This window comes from Dermacentor silvarum, chromosome 8 (assembly GCF_013339745.2).
Source record: "Dermacentor silvarum isolate Dsil-2018 chromosome 8, BIME_Dsil_1.4, whole genome shotgun sequence".
Lineage (NCBI taxonomy): Eukaryota > Metazoa > Arthropoda > Arachnida > Ixodida > Ixodidae > Dermacentor > Dermacentor silvarum.
Genome location: NC_051161.1, coordinates 70,336,787 through 70,352,629, shown reverse-complemented (window position 1 = coordinate 70,352,629; position 15,843 = coordinate 70,336,787). Strand labels below are relative to the sequence as shown.

The 15,843-nt window shown below is 43.5% G+C and overlaps 1 long non-coding RNA gene across 2 annotated transcripts in view; it reads left to right on the top strand.

Annotated features, from left to right (window-relative positions):
• LOC125947577 (uncharacterized) overlaps positions 1 to 15,843 on the top strand; it is a 58,037-nt gene that overhangs the window by 10,493 nt on the left and 31,701 nt on the right. Inside the window, exon 1 of one of the 2 annotated variants that reach the window (XR_007468409.1) lies at positions 14,395 to 14,624. The exons of the other annotated variant lie outside the window; for it this stretch is intronic. This is a non-coding gene — a long non-coding RNA (uncharacterized LOC125947577). Of the gene's footprint in view, positions 1 to 14,394; positions 14,625 to 15,843 lie in introns of those variants that run through there. 2 annotated transcript variants of the gene reach the window in all.

Here is a 15,843-nt window from a genome sequence, read left to right as displayed (position 1 = left end):
TTCGCGTCTGTTGTTTATCTACTTTACTGATCCCAATATACGCTCTTAGAACAAAATTAATGAAGTACCGTATCGGTGAACCGGGTCACTTCTTTGAATGTACCGTAGTTAGTAAAACGCCCTCTCAACGTCACAGTAACCATCCACACTGTAGAGCGACGTCAATGCTGCGTTAATTCGGTTTCTAAAGCACTACCGGCGTTTACATGTATGTGACGTTCGGGAAGTGCGATAATGAGGCATTGCTGATTCATTTAAAAGCGGTTACTAAAAAAATTAAGCATCATGCTTTCGTTTATACTCAACTACAACAGCTGCTGATAATATTATATTTTTTTATACATCGGCTTTCTGTTAAGTGTTACGCGATAAATGCGGCATATACTATATTCATATGATAATATTATTATTATTTTCACATATATTGACCGCTCGCTCACAAGAGGTAGGTAGGTTTTTAGTAATTTTGTACCAACTGCATTTATCTTATGATTTACGAAGGGGTAAACTTCGGAGAGAATCGGCTTTACACCGATTTGCACAAATTTTGTTCGGGCTGCAATAAACGGGAATGGTTTGGTTTTGTCAAACGAAGAGCCCTTCGTATACCTCTAACATAAGAAATTGCGACAATCACAGATATCGTTCAATATCCCGAGCAATAACAGGAAGAGGTCTAACCGTTTTAGAGATACCTAAAGGGTGACATTATATGGCACATGTTCTTTGTCTCGATCGATTGTTTTCATTACGCAAAAGACATGCTATTTAAACCTATCTACTAAGAAAGCTGGGATCAACCCCAATACCGATCTGCTATAACAAATCATGTGCATACCGTGCGTTGGGGGAGTGCGGTTCAACAGGACCCCTTTTTTGTGTGTCCGAGTAGCATCATTCATTATGAGCGACCATTTGCTAATATAGACCACATTGCCAAATTGGACATAAGTTGTCATTGGGAAACGCCTTGCATGAAACAAAAAATGCTCGTGTTACTTATATTTAGGTGCACGTTAAATAAACCCACGTGGCCAAAATTATTCTGTGATCCCCAACTATGGCGGCCCTTATATCCTCATCGTAGTGTTAGTACGTAAAAGCTCAGAATTTATTTTAAAACATTTTTAAGGTCAGCGCACGTTGTACAATGCCCTGATTTCACTGGGATGGTTGGGACTATCTTCGGTACCGGGCCGTCGTGCAAAACTGCAGCAAGCAACAATGTTGAAACAAGCCCACTGCCACTGCCACATGGCCAATGAGGACAGTGATACCCCTAACCCTTCGTAACCCATTGTGGAAGCACCCTCAAAGTCGAAGAAAATGCTAACAAAACTTCACTTTAAATCATTCGTCTTTTACATAGGTACCGACGTAGTGCCTCTTTGCCTCATTTCAGGGCCTCGATGGCAGCATTCTGGATACCGTGCTAAAAAGGTAAAACGTTGGGCTTGTTAGTGGCTTATGACTAAGCTGAGCTTACACGAAGCTGATGAAATCTTCTCGAGTTAGCTTGTCGGGCCTGAAACCGGTCGGCTGGTTATGTAAACACCAGAAGGTAGCGCCAAGCGAGCGTCAAGGCGAGCTCGGCCAACCTCATGTCTCTCATTTTTCCGCGCTGTACCTGTAATATACTCTCCAAATTCTGCAATACGATCGAGGTGGGTGCGAGTGCTAGTGAGCCAGTCGGCGGGAGAATGTGATGGTTAGTTGAGAGTATTGGGGTCGTCGTGGAGGTGGTAGGAGTTGCCAGAGGACGTGAGGGGTTGTGAGGCGTCCCAGTACTTGCAGGGCGGGGTCTGTTTGTGTAGGAGCCGCCAGGAGGTGAATACAGTCAGCTGGAAGCTGCGTGTGCTTGTGCCTGTGCATGAGGAATCTTTATGTTGGTGGGATCTCGCGGTGTAGTTTAGGGAAGACCCTTCGGGTGCTTTTGTCGGTGTGAAATTGTGGCAAGAATAAGCTGAATGGTTTGGTTGCAGTCGGCAAAAGTGGGGAGCCTGAAATGTGGTTTCACAAGCGAAATCTTTAGTCTTTTTATTACCTTGCATTACATCGCGAACGGGCACCCAGACAATCTCCAAGATGTTGGGCAAGTGTTCACACAGTTGTTTTGCTATGTTTTTGCGAAAATCGTTGTCAACGAGTATGTGGCCGGCTGCCGTTGTGTCTGCAAAGAGAATGTGTGCATGTGTGTGGCAGTATCAGGGAGGTGTCAAATTGCTATTTCGATTACTTGTAACCCCTGGGTGGTGTGGGATTAGTGGCAGTGATCAGTTTTCTTGGCGTCGTTGGAAGACTCCGTTCAACGAATCTATGGCAAAGCCTTTTTCATAGACACTGGCGTCAACATGTATGTGTGGTTGGGTTGGAATTTTGTATTTTCTATTGTGTATAATACGCTGCGGCTTCTTTTGCTATGCGTTGGGCAGACAACAAAAGGAAAATTATAACAAACTCAAACTGAAGCATAACAAGCTCAACTGCGGGTATTTTAGGCAGGACTAATAGAAGACCCATTAAACGAATTTACATGTGCAGAGTGATTCGTTTCTGCACCGTCGCATTACCTGCATCGAAAGAAAAACTCGGGAATCAAGCGTCGTATGATAGCCAACTAACCAGCAACCAGACGTCTCCCGCAAATGACTTCTCATAGATTGCATGTACAAACAACTTATGATACACTTTACTATGTTTCGCTTAGTGTAAGAACATAAAACTGACAAGTAGGGACGTTTATCACAAAGTGCTACAAACGTCTCATTTCTCTAAATATCCTGCATATTGACGTATATTTTTACGACAGCCACTAGCGTGTTCCACAAAACTCCATAAGTAAGAACGTTTTTGTTTCAGACCTTCTTGCTTGTTAATGTATTGATTACATTATTGGGTCTGAAGTGATATACAAAGAATGACAAGAAGATTGGCCACATTACATGTCTTGTTCACTACAATCCAATGGGATAAGAATATATATGTACAAAAATTGACCGAGTAAAATAGGAGTGAAAGAACTCTCAGACAAGTTAGTTTCCCCACACACAAAACACATGATCATTGACATGGTCTCACGCGTGATGTCACAAATACAGTTTCTCACGGTACCACGCTGTCACAGTGTGTCGCACGATTCCATCTATTTTACTTGACGCAGCATCGGCAGTCGTTCTGGCTTCAGTAGAAACCATAGGCCAGGAATTTCTACTAGTGGATAATTGTCGGCCTGAGATTGTTCTGACGAAGAATAGCGTGACAAGCAAACTCTCTTGTTTAACGCGCTATTTTTCCTCCGTATGAAATACCAACTCACCCTGTATTCAATACTTTTAAGTCAGATTGTTTCTGAGGAAAATGGGGGCGTTGTGGAGACCAAGAAGCATTAGTGGTTACAAAAGAGACAGGGCTAAATAGAGAGATATGAATTGTGTTTTAAAATCTTGTCTCCTTTCCGGGCCACATAATGCGCGAGCGTTAATAAATCAAACCGCCATCAAATTGCGGCCTCCTTTGTATGGAATAGACCTTGGCATTTTGTCCAGCCAAAATCCTCTACATGTTGAGTGATCTGATGTAATTAAATACACTATATTGAACGTATGCGGCATTCTTTAGAAATATTTATTTCGGTTTGGTTCACATTTTTCTGAGAAATGGGTAATTTTGTAAAGAAGCTATTCTGTAATTCTACTTGACTTGCAAAATTTACGCAGGCAAGGTGTAAACCGAAGATTTCTTTATATTGGGAATCTCATCACAGGAAGGGCTGAGGGATGACAAACGGTGCGATCGCATCAATCCAGTAAAAATTGCACTAGAATTTCTGTTAGTGGAGTGAAAAAAAAGCAATTTTATCTAATTGTTGGATGGGATGTCGGTGGGGTTGCAGCAGGCCGGGTATGCCTGGCATGGTTCGCCGCCAATTTTTTTTGTCTATGCATTTCGTACGTTGTTAGCCAATATGTGTAACCAAACGCTGATCGACTTCGTTTTTCGAAGAAAGGCAATTGTAATTTTGGCACCAAACTAACGTGTAGCGCTACATTCTAGTGCCGTAGTCTTGTGCCTTAGTGTGGTATTAAAACACGTAATGTGACAGAAGCCACCTCTAATCAATTATTTTCCAATGGAGATATCCATCACAGATTTATTATTCTCGTATAAAGTTACGTACATCATTCGCAACATTTTCTAGATCATATAGCATGAAGAACTTCAATTATCACTATAGCGGACAATTGAAGCATACGGCTGTAAAATTACTCCACGTTTAACACGAGTATACACAAAGTGCCACATGTAAATAAGCGTTGTCATTTTATAGGTGCCCAGGACGAAGAACCCAACAAGCATTGTTTGAAATCACGCCCAATCAATGCCACCTTAGAAGCCACAGGTTAAAAAAAAGGTTTTAAAAAATTGCAGTGCCAGCCGTTCTACCTTTTATACCATTATGTGAATGTTTCTGCATGTGGCTTACCGCATTATTTCATCTTTACGCTTAGTTAGTAGAGCTCACCAAAACTGCAGAAAGCAACGTTTACTGTTGATCTGTATTTTAGGGGATAGCGACAAAGGATTCCTTTATATAGTTATGGAGAATAGCCTGCTAAAAATCGTACAATTCTAAAACACTACAGCGTAGTTTTGGATGAACTGCGTGATTCTGAAGTGCCCTTAACTGTTGGCAAAATTGCTCAGCGAAATGCTGCTTCGAAGATTAGAATCTTTGTTTTATTGAGAAAGAAAACTTGAAAATTCTAATACTTAAAAAAATAGCTTTGAGGCACAAGAGAGAAGTTGCTTCGACAGAAAATGAAGTATTTCGTGCTTCGAGCACTAGGTTCAATATTTGCGGGTTCTGCGTAATCTTGTTTTCCCGAGGTCACCCGGGGCAACTCGTGTGAAAGAATGCACAACCTAGTTTCTTGTAGCAACCAAAAGGGCACGCCACAGGACGGATCATCATTAAATCACGTGCTAGCACTTCAGACAAATTAAATTTCGCGCCGGTGTTGTAGCGTTCCCTCTCTTTCCTCCACTGGTCATCCTCTCCTGCAAAAAGGAAAAAAAAAGTGCAATACGGCTGCTGAGGTCAGCATATTCAGACAAAATCGTTTATTTGAAAGTGCAGAGAGTGAAATGACGTGACCAAATGTGGTAATATATTTTTCTGCTGCTCGACGAAGCCTTAAGTCGTTGCGCTGCCCTTATTGTTGTCACGATATTGTGACGTTCTTTGTTAACAAAGCGTGCTAAGTCTTGGCGTTAAGCAGCTGCAGGGGTCAAAAAGTCATCGAGAGACTTGCGTATTTTAGCTGCAGTTGGCATCGATTTTGTACGGATGCTCCATTTTTCTGGGAATCGTGTGCTCTGACAGAACAATCGAGTTTTGTTCTGCAGTCCCCGAAACAGAATTTCTCTGCCCACTGTAGAATTGTTTTCATTTCTTAGCTTCAGTGCAATGCAGGTTTCAGTTGTTTTTCTCAACGTGGCACCGACGACCTCTTGTCATTGAGAGGCGCCTTAGTTGGGAATTCAAATTTTTTGCTACGTCCTGAATAAATATAAAACTTGTGTCTGTCGAGTCTGCTGTCTTCGTCGTGTAGTTTATGCGCAAAAGCCTACAGTCATTAAAGATTACACCCAAGTTTCAAGAGGTGTAATGAAGCCTCCAACTTACAGCACATACATAGAACAAACTTTTCGCAATAAAAGAAATTAAATCAGCATTCTCTGCTAAGTGTCGACTTTAATTCTGTAATGATACCAAATGTCGGGAGGATGCAGATAGTAATAGCCAGAAATCCGAAGAAACTGCCAAACTTCGTGTTTAACCACTTAAGACAGCTATCACAAACATACTGAATGTCGGAAGCAGATCACGGCTGGTGCTTTCGTTTCACGGCCTGTCACGATACCAGCGATGTGGCTCGCAACTCCTGTTTGTATGCTGTCAACACATAAATATCCAGTTTAGGTACGCCATCCTAAGCAACAAATATAGAACTTCATGGAACTTGCATACCTTTCTCGCCTTGTGATCCCCTCCGATAAAATCAAACCCCAAGATGGCAGCTAAGCACCTTCTTTGAGACACAGTACTACGATGCTCGTCGGTGTTTGTAAGCAGTGATAGGACTGTACGATTTAGGCAGTTGGTAGAAGACAACACGATGCATCCTCCAAAATGCGGTTTGAAGCAGCGGCATGGAGAGGTAGAAGTGAGAAAGAGCGATTTGTCGAGTGCGAAAGAAGTGACAAGTTGGATGTGCTGACCTGCTCCATATATTCGAGTGCATTCGGTATAACAGGTCAAAGCTCATCGCGAAGAAAGACAAGTTTCACCTACATGTGCTAGCGATTCAATTAAGTTCTAAGGCCGAATATGTCTGTTTAAGGTTTTCGGCTGGTGGATTCACTACAGGCTGCAATAATACGTACTAGCAAGAACTGTCACTATTTTTGGCTGCTTCCCAAAGTAAGTGGACACAGGTAGCCAGGCCCACCTCGGTGGCTTAGTGGCGATTTAGTTGCGCTGCTAAACACTAGGTCGCAAGATCAAATCCCGGCCGTGGCGGCTGCGTTTCGATGGGGGCGAAATGCGAGAACGCCCGTCTCCCGTGCATTCGGGTCAAAATAACCCGGCGTCCCCCTGCCACATAATCAAACCGTGGTTTTTGCCCGTAAGACCCTCGAATTCATTCAGTATGCCGCTGGTTACTGGACAACATGTATAACAACACACTAATGGCGAGTTGCTCAGGTTCCCAAGGAATATCTGTGTCCGAAAGATCAAAGGAAAGACAGCTCACGAATGTGAGGTAATAAAGGAAAGCTTTATGCTTAATACTTGGACAATACCATTATGTTGGAACAAATGGGAAGGTGACATGAGTATACGCTTCGCTTGCGTTGTGACACTTCCTTTATCGGGTGGGTCACACTGTGAAGCTTATTGTGTCAAGCAAAGCTGCGAATGAAGCTACGAGAGGTCCACGTGACGGGGAATAACGTAGTCTGCTGATCGCTGTCACACGTAATACATTGAGGGCCACAACTTGTCTTTCTCCGTATACGCAGCACGTGCGCAGCGTACGATCCTTTCAGGCAGGGCCTGCGTCGCAGTACTTTAAGTGCTAGTGGTACTGACTTACAATAGCCGTCCGACATTGATCGGATGCAGCTCATCATATGTTCCGTAAGAAAATGCACTTATTTGAACATCCAGCTGGCAGTAAATGTTTGTGTTCATGGCTATAGTCCTTCACTTGACCTACGCATGGCTTTAATTGCCGATATTATCTCACAAAAAGTCTGTTTTATTATTGAAACGTTAAGGTTCAGGCTTTATGGAGAAATCAGAAGCACAATGCATACTGCAAAGACGAAGAAGGGTCAGAGCTTTGATTAGGACGAATTCTTGACAATAGTTACCTTTTGCTCCGCCAGCTCCCTTTCAATTTCTTATTAGCGTTTCACGCAACCCCTGAGCTAAGAAACGCTGCTTGTGTCTACACATAATAATTGGGACACCCTTCAAGCTCGAAATGGAATAGCAGGTTTTGTCAATGTTTGTATTAAGCCTAAGGGCCATCTTACGAATAGAAAAAGAACCTAGCCAAGGTTATATCAATACCTGAGATGTGCTTTTCTTTCACTTAAATGCCTGTACTACGAAGCTCAAGCGATATTTCACTCTCGAATATAAACTGCGCCAGATGAGTTCAGAAGGATGCGAAGAAAAAAATACTCATTACCATAATTTGGGTGCATATTAATGTTGTGAAACCTAATGTGGAGTCCGGGCTATGGCGTCTCCCAAAGGAGCTGTGTCGCGTTGGGATATAAACTCAGATCAATAAAACGAAGTCATCTCTCTCTCTCTCTCGCTTATATTTGTTGCCTAAATTCTTTATTTGCTTAATCTACATCAATAATACGTCAAATCTGCCTTGCGAACTCTACACTTAGAATAGTACTTGTGGTACTTGGGCGAAAATGGTATCTCAGGTAAAAAAGAACCCTAAAGAGCACGAACTAGAACTACTGAATGTACTGTCAAATTTATGAAATAAACAATCACATTGGCATCTTTGTGATTCGTGGAACGGTCACGTAAATATCATAGCGCCTTCGATTAGATTCTAGCTAAACTGTTCAGGATAGTTGAAGGTAAAATATTGAAGTCGTATATTTGCTACTTCTTAGATATGCATAAGAAATGTTGAAACGTTGAAAAGCGGGGCTGATAATAAATCCGCATCATCGTCATCCGCGACCCGCCACAGTAGGTCAGTGACCGGTGTTCCGGTGCCTAGATTGAACTTATGGTTTTTTGTAATAATAGTGCATAGGAAAAAACGCCGGCACGCTGAGATGCAGGTGCACTTTAACGCAGCCACGGATCTTGGAAAAAAATTCTCTCTCGCCATCTTTATTTCTATCATAGTCACGCATTCGCTTTTCGTCGTGTAGTACAATCACTCTGTAAATCAGACAACGAATAGTCAATCAATCATGGACAGCAGAGGTTCTTCTAGCAGTCTACGTATTTGATTTTTCTCCTACCTTCGTTTTCCCGCGTCCACAAAGGTGTTTTTTTCTAAAGCGAAGGGTTCCTTGCTTCTCCCGCACACTTTTAGGGGGCTGGCTCCTGGCTGCCATGCACAATTGACCCTTACTGGACATAATGCAAATAAACACCGGATAAAGTCCGAACAAAGGCGGCCCGGGCTGGCAGACGATTCACGTCAGCGCGGAAGAGAGCTTCTTTACAAAAACATGCCGTTGTCGTCATTCGTTCCTTGCCATTTCACCCAGTTCGTTAGACCGTGATCATTCCTTCGTTGTCAAGGCGTTGCTATCATTCCACGTCTTCACTCTGTCGTCGTCACTGCGTTGACATCGTGATTGTTCTCATTGTGAGCTGACGGAGGCGTGACTGCGTGACGTCGCTGACGCCACGCTGCCATCAATATTTTATTGTCGCCATTCCGTAGGCATCTTTTCGTCGGTGTCACGCCGTTGTAATTATGCACTCATTGCTATTTCGTCGTCGGGATACCGTCATCGTCGACATAACGTTGTCGTCATGCCATTATCGTCATGCCGACATCGTCATCCTATTGTCACAATGGATGTCGTGGTCATACGGTCGACGGCATCGCTTCTTCATTGCATCATCGTCATTCCTTCGCCGTCATGCGCGGGATTGATATGTCTGCCACCGCAAGTTTAATTTTGAGCAAAGCGCTTTCCGTGAAATTGTTTCCAACGTTGTAGTGCGCTCTACAGTACAAAACGGTCACGAAATAAAAACAGCATTCTTCGCAAGCGCCAATGAAAGCTTCGCTTAAACTGATTCTCACATCGCATGGAATTACCATGTTTTTTTTTTTACCTTGCAATATTTGTCTGGTACAGTGCTGATTAAAAAAAAATCTGCAGTTCCCCCGCGACAAGTATTGCACTATGTTCGGTACTGACCAGTCGTTCAAGGCTGTAGCCAGGAGTCAGCAGGAATGACAATGGTTTGATGATGACGGTCAACCGACCAGGAAAGTGTCCCGGCGACTCTGAGGCCGACGCTATGACGACAGTGCCATGACGACGGCCTTTGGGCACTATGGACGGCATTAACGCGGTTATCAATATATCTTATGATGGGTGCGCATTTGGTGTAAATGGTGCTTTAGTTATGAGCACATAGCCAGTACATACCACGGTACATACCCAGGGCTAGGAATTGTACTAGGACGCGTGCTAGGAATCGAGTTCTTCGTCCACTGGCAACGAGAACTTCCAAGCCTCCTAGTTTCATGTGGCCAAAGTTGTCGTGAAAGAGGTTCATTAAAGAGCGCTATATATTTAATGGCACATACACATTTACCAAAGTTGGAGTCAAAGATGTTCATTTAAGATTGGCACATACCTATTGTCACAGGCGTAGTGAACAAAGCTGGTCCGGCAGTTTTCAATCGATGTTTCATAACCAAGTTGGCGTGAAATATGCTAGCCGAGGACAAACAGACATACCGACAACTGGGTGAAGTTCCCAAATAATGCTAATCGCATTAATAATAGACCTCCGAATGATTGCAGAATTGCATTTGTGCGCTTATCTTTTATACTGGTCACTTAGAAAGCGCCATTGACATAATAATTGCGTACATTTTGTTTGCTTCTTTACGTGTGTTTGTATGTTGGGCCTAAATTGCCGTGCTAATGCTAGCGATACGACGTCCAACAAATTAAGCTTGCCTTATAGGTAACCACAAACACACGCGTACGAATGCGTTATTAAAGTCATGCACTTTTCATCATAAATGCCTGATCCCTCTTCAAAACTACAGCAGCGACGTTTAACCTGCTTTTGTTTTCTGCATATAAACCCCATTTTAGCTACAAAATGCAGTCACTGTTTATTCGCCATTAGTACTAAAATAAGTTACATTTCGAGGATTTAGGAAGCAAAGCCACGATCTGAATATGAGGCACGCGATAACGCGGGACTGCGGAAATTTTGACCATCTGGGGATCGTTTTTGCACTTAGTCCACCGGGAAGTGCGGCCGTCGCGGCCGGGATTCGATCCCGCGACCTCGTGCCTAGCAGCGCAGCACCGCAGCCGCTACCCCACCACGGCAGGCCATTACTGTTTTCCCATATGTAAGTTCCAAATCGGACAATATCAGAGACACAATTCAAGCAGCTGCTATAATGGAAACCTCTTTGTCATTCGCCGGAGACTATTCTAGAGAACCACTTTGTAGTACGAATTGTTTAGCTGATACGTAGCATTTGCTAAGAATCAAAATGCTTTACTTTCTTAAAAAATGCTAGTCATTATCGGTGAAGTCTGAGCATAATTATGTTCTCGGACTATTTTGGCTAGCGTGTGTTCCTACGAATTTTTCCGAGGGAACGAAATTGTTACATTTAATCACGTGCATTAATTTACTGAAGGCCTCGTGACAGGGCGTCAGGTCAAGAACTCTGCTGGGAACTTCACCACAGAGAAGTTTGTATTTTAAGTGTTGTGCCAGCCAAAAGTGTGTTTTTTAAGAAGCTTATTTTCGCACTTCCGTAAAACAGATCACTGATGCTTTCACATGTTTTTCACCCATCCTCCGCTGATAGATACTTCAACTGACAGACCTGTCCACGACTGCAGGGTAGTCAGATCTAGAGTGCAGGCATCGGCAAGTGCACTTTGCTGATCTGGATAAACGAGCACTGATCCTCGGGCATTGTGGGCGAGGGGTTATCTGTGCCAGAAAACTTCAAGTCGTTTAATTCGTTTCGTTCCTGGCTGGGCGCATGTATAGGACTTGACGGTCCCCGACAACAATGACTCAAATTTGTTTGACAACGTCTTTCAGGCTAAGATCACCTGCGATGCACAATCACGAACTAAGCTTAAAGAGCACGGACATACTGTGAATTAGAGCACTGCACGGGCTCGGGCTAACCCGAAAGCCCGGGCCCGGCTGCTCTACCCGGCCCGGCCCGGCCCGTGGGCCGGGCCGGGCCGGGTAGAGCAGTTTTTTCACGGGCTCGGGCCGGGCTCGGGCACGGCGTGTGCTTTTTGACCCGGGCCCGGGCCGGGCTCAGGGTTTTTGACGCGGGCCCGGGCCGGGCTCGGGCTTTCTGGTGGTGTGCATGTAACGTGCAGCGAGTTATTCTCGGGCGTCTCAAATCTGAAAAACATGGATTTTTTGGTCGCGGGCCGGGTTCGGGCCGGTTTCGAGCCGGGCTCAGGTCGGGCTCGGGCCTAAGGTAAAGGGGTGGCGGGCCGGGCGGGTAACGTAGATTATTTTCGGGCCCGGGCCGGGCCCGGGTTTCGCCATAAAATTTTTGATCAGGCTCGGGCGGGCAGCTCAAAGTAAAAACGGGACCGGGCCGGGCCCGGGCTGAACAAATCGGCCCGTGCAGTGCTCTACTGTGAATATCCCAAAGAAGAATAATTTCAGCCTTCTCTGAGCCACATTACAGAAGAAAAAGCAGACTTCTGCGTGCCTTGCGCTTTGGTGGATGATATTTTGAGTGCAATTCTCGATGGGCTTCTCTTCAGTATTCCAAGAATGAAATAGCCCTAATATTGAGAACGCTGAACATCTGTAAATTATATTAAATGGCCATTTTAATTGTTTGTTCTTGCATCATATTTGTGCTTGCGACATAGGCAGGGTGCGCCCGTTATTTGTCTCTTCATTTTTGAGCAGAAAACGCTGCAAACGGACAGTACGAAATTAAATAATTTGGTGACGTCACTCCTAAATTTAGCGAATACAAGTGTTCATTGGAATATTCAAGAAGTACCTTATAACTACCACATTCGTCATACGCAGCACTCGCGGAACGGCAACACGGGAAAAATAGAAGGAAGAATTAGTACGATTCTAGGAAAATAGTACCATCATAAATACAACGTTTTACCGATGTTTTTTTATTCATGGGTTTTAACGTAATAAAGCAGCGCTGGTGCTATGAGAGACGCCCTAGTGGAGGGGCCCGCAATAATAGTTTTTTTTTTTATCCCCCATCGAAATAAGGACGACGCGACCTGGATACCAACACGCCAACTTGCTCTCAGGAACAGAACGCCATGAGCGCTGAGACATTGCGGAGCGAGCTGTACCAAGGGGAAAAGTACAATAAATTTTTACTCAACTTGTTGTTGTTACACATTCCTGAAGAAGCAGTGCTGGATGAGCTTAGAGTACTCGTTGGGCCTGTCGTAGTTATTATGACGACGTTTATTGCCATGATTACCTGGCGAAATTCGCGGGAGAAGAAAACTTTATTGCGAGACTCGAGCTCGAGTCGGTGACTTTACAGGCGTCGTACAAATGTACTGGTCGTTCTGATTGAGCCGTCACCGTCGTCGTTGTAGCTGTGTACGACGTGGTCATCGCTGCCGTTTCTGTCGTTGCTCTCTTTGTCGTCATCCGGTGAGCTGTCACTGTTAGGATAGATTTGAAGCGTGGGCTTAAATTCCCTCTAAGATTTCATTTGATTGAACGGAGAAGTGATAAGGTAGGCGATTGAGTGTAATCCTTTTCAAAGCAGCTGTTTGAAAGGGATTACCACTGCTTTGTGCACCATGAGGTGATTAAGACGAAAAATTACCTATTTTAGATTGTGCTATCCAAATAGTAATAAGTGACTGATCGGCTTCTTGAGGACTTCAACTATATCGAAGCACAGTTTTACACTGAAATGACGTATCTTTTTATCTATAGCATCCGCTTTTGAATCATTTATTCATTTTATGTGTTCTAGAGGTCCCAACAGTACTTTTTGATTCATGCTGCTTCCGGTAATTGACCTACAGACTCTTATGTTACCTTCTCGGTGCCTTTGTGATGCCCTCGTATCCTGCAAATTTCAATTCGATCCAGATTTTTTATATACCGCTACTGTTTTTGTCACTCCATGAACAGTGCCAAGTAGTTGAACCGGTGGCGATTCATAACTCCTGGTCACTCCATAAATTACAACACACCCTGAAGTTTTTATAAGTATGTTCAGCTACATACCTTATATAGCCCTTTTGAGTTTTATTCCGATCCTATCTCGAGCTCTAAAGTTATGTTTTTCAATTCTTGATATTTAACAGTATCATTATGATCATTAGTATAAAATATATGCCATGTCATTCAATCGAGTTAATATGAGTTCTTGGCTGTTGATAGCCGAAACATTGATTGATGCTACATCGCGGTATCATTTCTTGTTATTAGCTTAGCAAGGAATGTCATGCACTAAGTGTGGTAGCAGGTGCCATACGGATTGGCGTAGAGTATGGAAGCTGGTAAATGTACTTATAAGCCTACGTGCAATAAAATACAAACTGCCCCCTATTATATACAATAAACGAACTCCAATGAACGCAAATGACATTTTTTTCTTTTTATTAACATGCATAAACCCACTGGCATATCCCATGGCTATTAAAAAGGCACTTGAAGTTGTTTATAGCACAGCTTGTAGAGCCATCATCACTGCACTGGAATATAGGTTTAGAGCCTTGTTTTCCACATTCACGAACAATGCTCTCAAACTTCTCTTCTGAAAAGTTTCACAAGAAAGGATTGGTATATTCAAAGTTTAAAAAGGTCACATAAAATATAACAAAATTTTCCAGACTCGCTGTTCATATAACACCTTGGACCAAGGCCCAAAAAGAGAATAGCTGGGCAAGCGCAAAGCAGGGGACGAGAAACAAGAAACTCGGTGACTTTCGGTGTTCCTCGGTGTGCGTGTGATTTATCTTTCTGGAAACAAAGAAAGGCTTTGCCAAAAACTCTTGAAGCTGGCTGCTTACGTTCAACTGTTTAACGACAGTATCTGGGCAGTGTTTCGGATTGTGTGCATCACTGCAATTGTTCTGTCAAACGGCACTGCTTTCTCAGGGTAACCGTGCCGGCCAGTGCCATAACAAGGTCATTTATCCCATTCTCTGGACAGCAAAGGGTAAAGTACAGCACTTGGCGACGGCATGGCGTGCGGGTAAAGAAAACTGGCCGTGTGACTCAGTTATTGGCTGTCTGGAACTGACCAATAGGAAGCAGCCTCTCACGGCATTGGTGCCCGCTATCGTCCGACCAGTAAAGAGTAAGGCCTGCTCGCAAAGCTCCGCCTCGGCGTGTTATCTTTCTCTGCTGCAGCGTAATTCAGCGTCTTCAACAGTGCGATTGTGACATTTTACAGAAACGCTTAAGGTTAATGCGCAACTTCGGCCTTATCCCGAGCCGCCTTACATTCCGCTAATAGGCTGGCCTGACTATTCAGCGTTTCTATTTCTCCATTTTAAAGGCCTAAATCGGCAATATCTTTCTCACTAATTCACATAACTGCAGATTCAACGTGCACTGTAGATTTTGAGTGTTCTACTATTTGCTTTTTTGTTCTGGTTATATCGTGCATCTTATTTATTGGGTGATTATAGCAACTATTTTAACTTCTGTACTATCATAATTGCGATATCAAGTAATCATATCGTCAAGTATCAACTTATGCGTAAATCAACATAATAACCACTGCTATCATTTGCCAAGAACACAGATGTCATTATCATAAATATTTCTTTAAAATTTTTGCGAATTCCTCAAGTTTCACGCTGCAGCAGTTTCGGTGTTGGGGCTTGAGGACAGGGAATTTTTCGTTACAGTGGATTTTTCATTGCTTAAATGCACAGATGATAAGAGCAATCGTACAAATATCCCTACTATAGAATGTAGAGATCGAAGAGACCTGATGTATCCTAGACCTTCACAGTATTTTTTTTACCTATTTCCTTTGCGTAAAGATATGACCACAATTTCTGCTAGTGCCAGTGTTCTCGTGATGCTGAGCTATGTAGGACTGTTAAAGCGTTGCATTAGCATCGCTGAAAAAAAAAACACTTTAAAACATGACAAATTAGCTTTGCGGCCTGTTCATGAGGTACACTTTTCCGTAACGTACTATCGGCGTCAAATGAAACGCGAACAACGGAGTGCCTAAGGGAAGGTATAGTTCGCGCCGTCCATTAGTCACCATTAATTGACGGGCGCGAACATCCAGTTTGACTGCACTGCGCGATGATGCTCCCCTCTTTCGTTTCTTTTCGGCTTTCCTTTATTTCAAAGCGAGAAAAGAAAATCAAAGAAAACAGAAGTTAAAGCATCACAGCATAGGGCAAGTATTATCACCAAACACGGCCAAACCGTACCATCGGCGTCAAATGAACCTCGAACAGCGGTGCGTGTGGTACAGTTTGCGCAGTCGTTATTATTGCGCCATCATCTTTTGTCGCTTTCAAATAAAAGACAACCAGAACGGAAACGAAAAT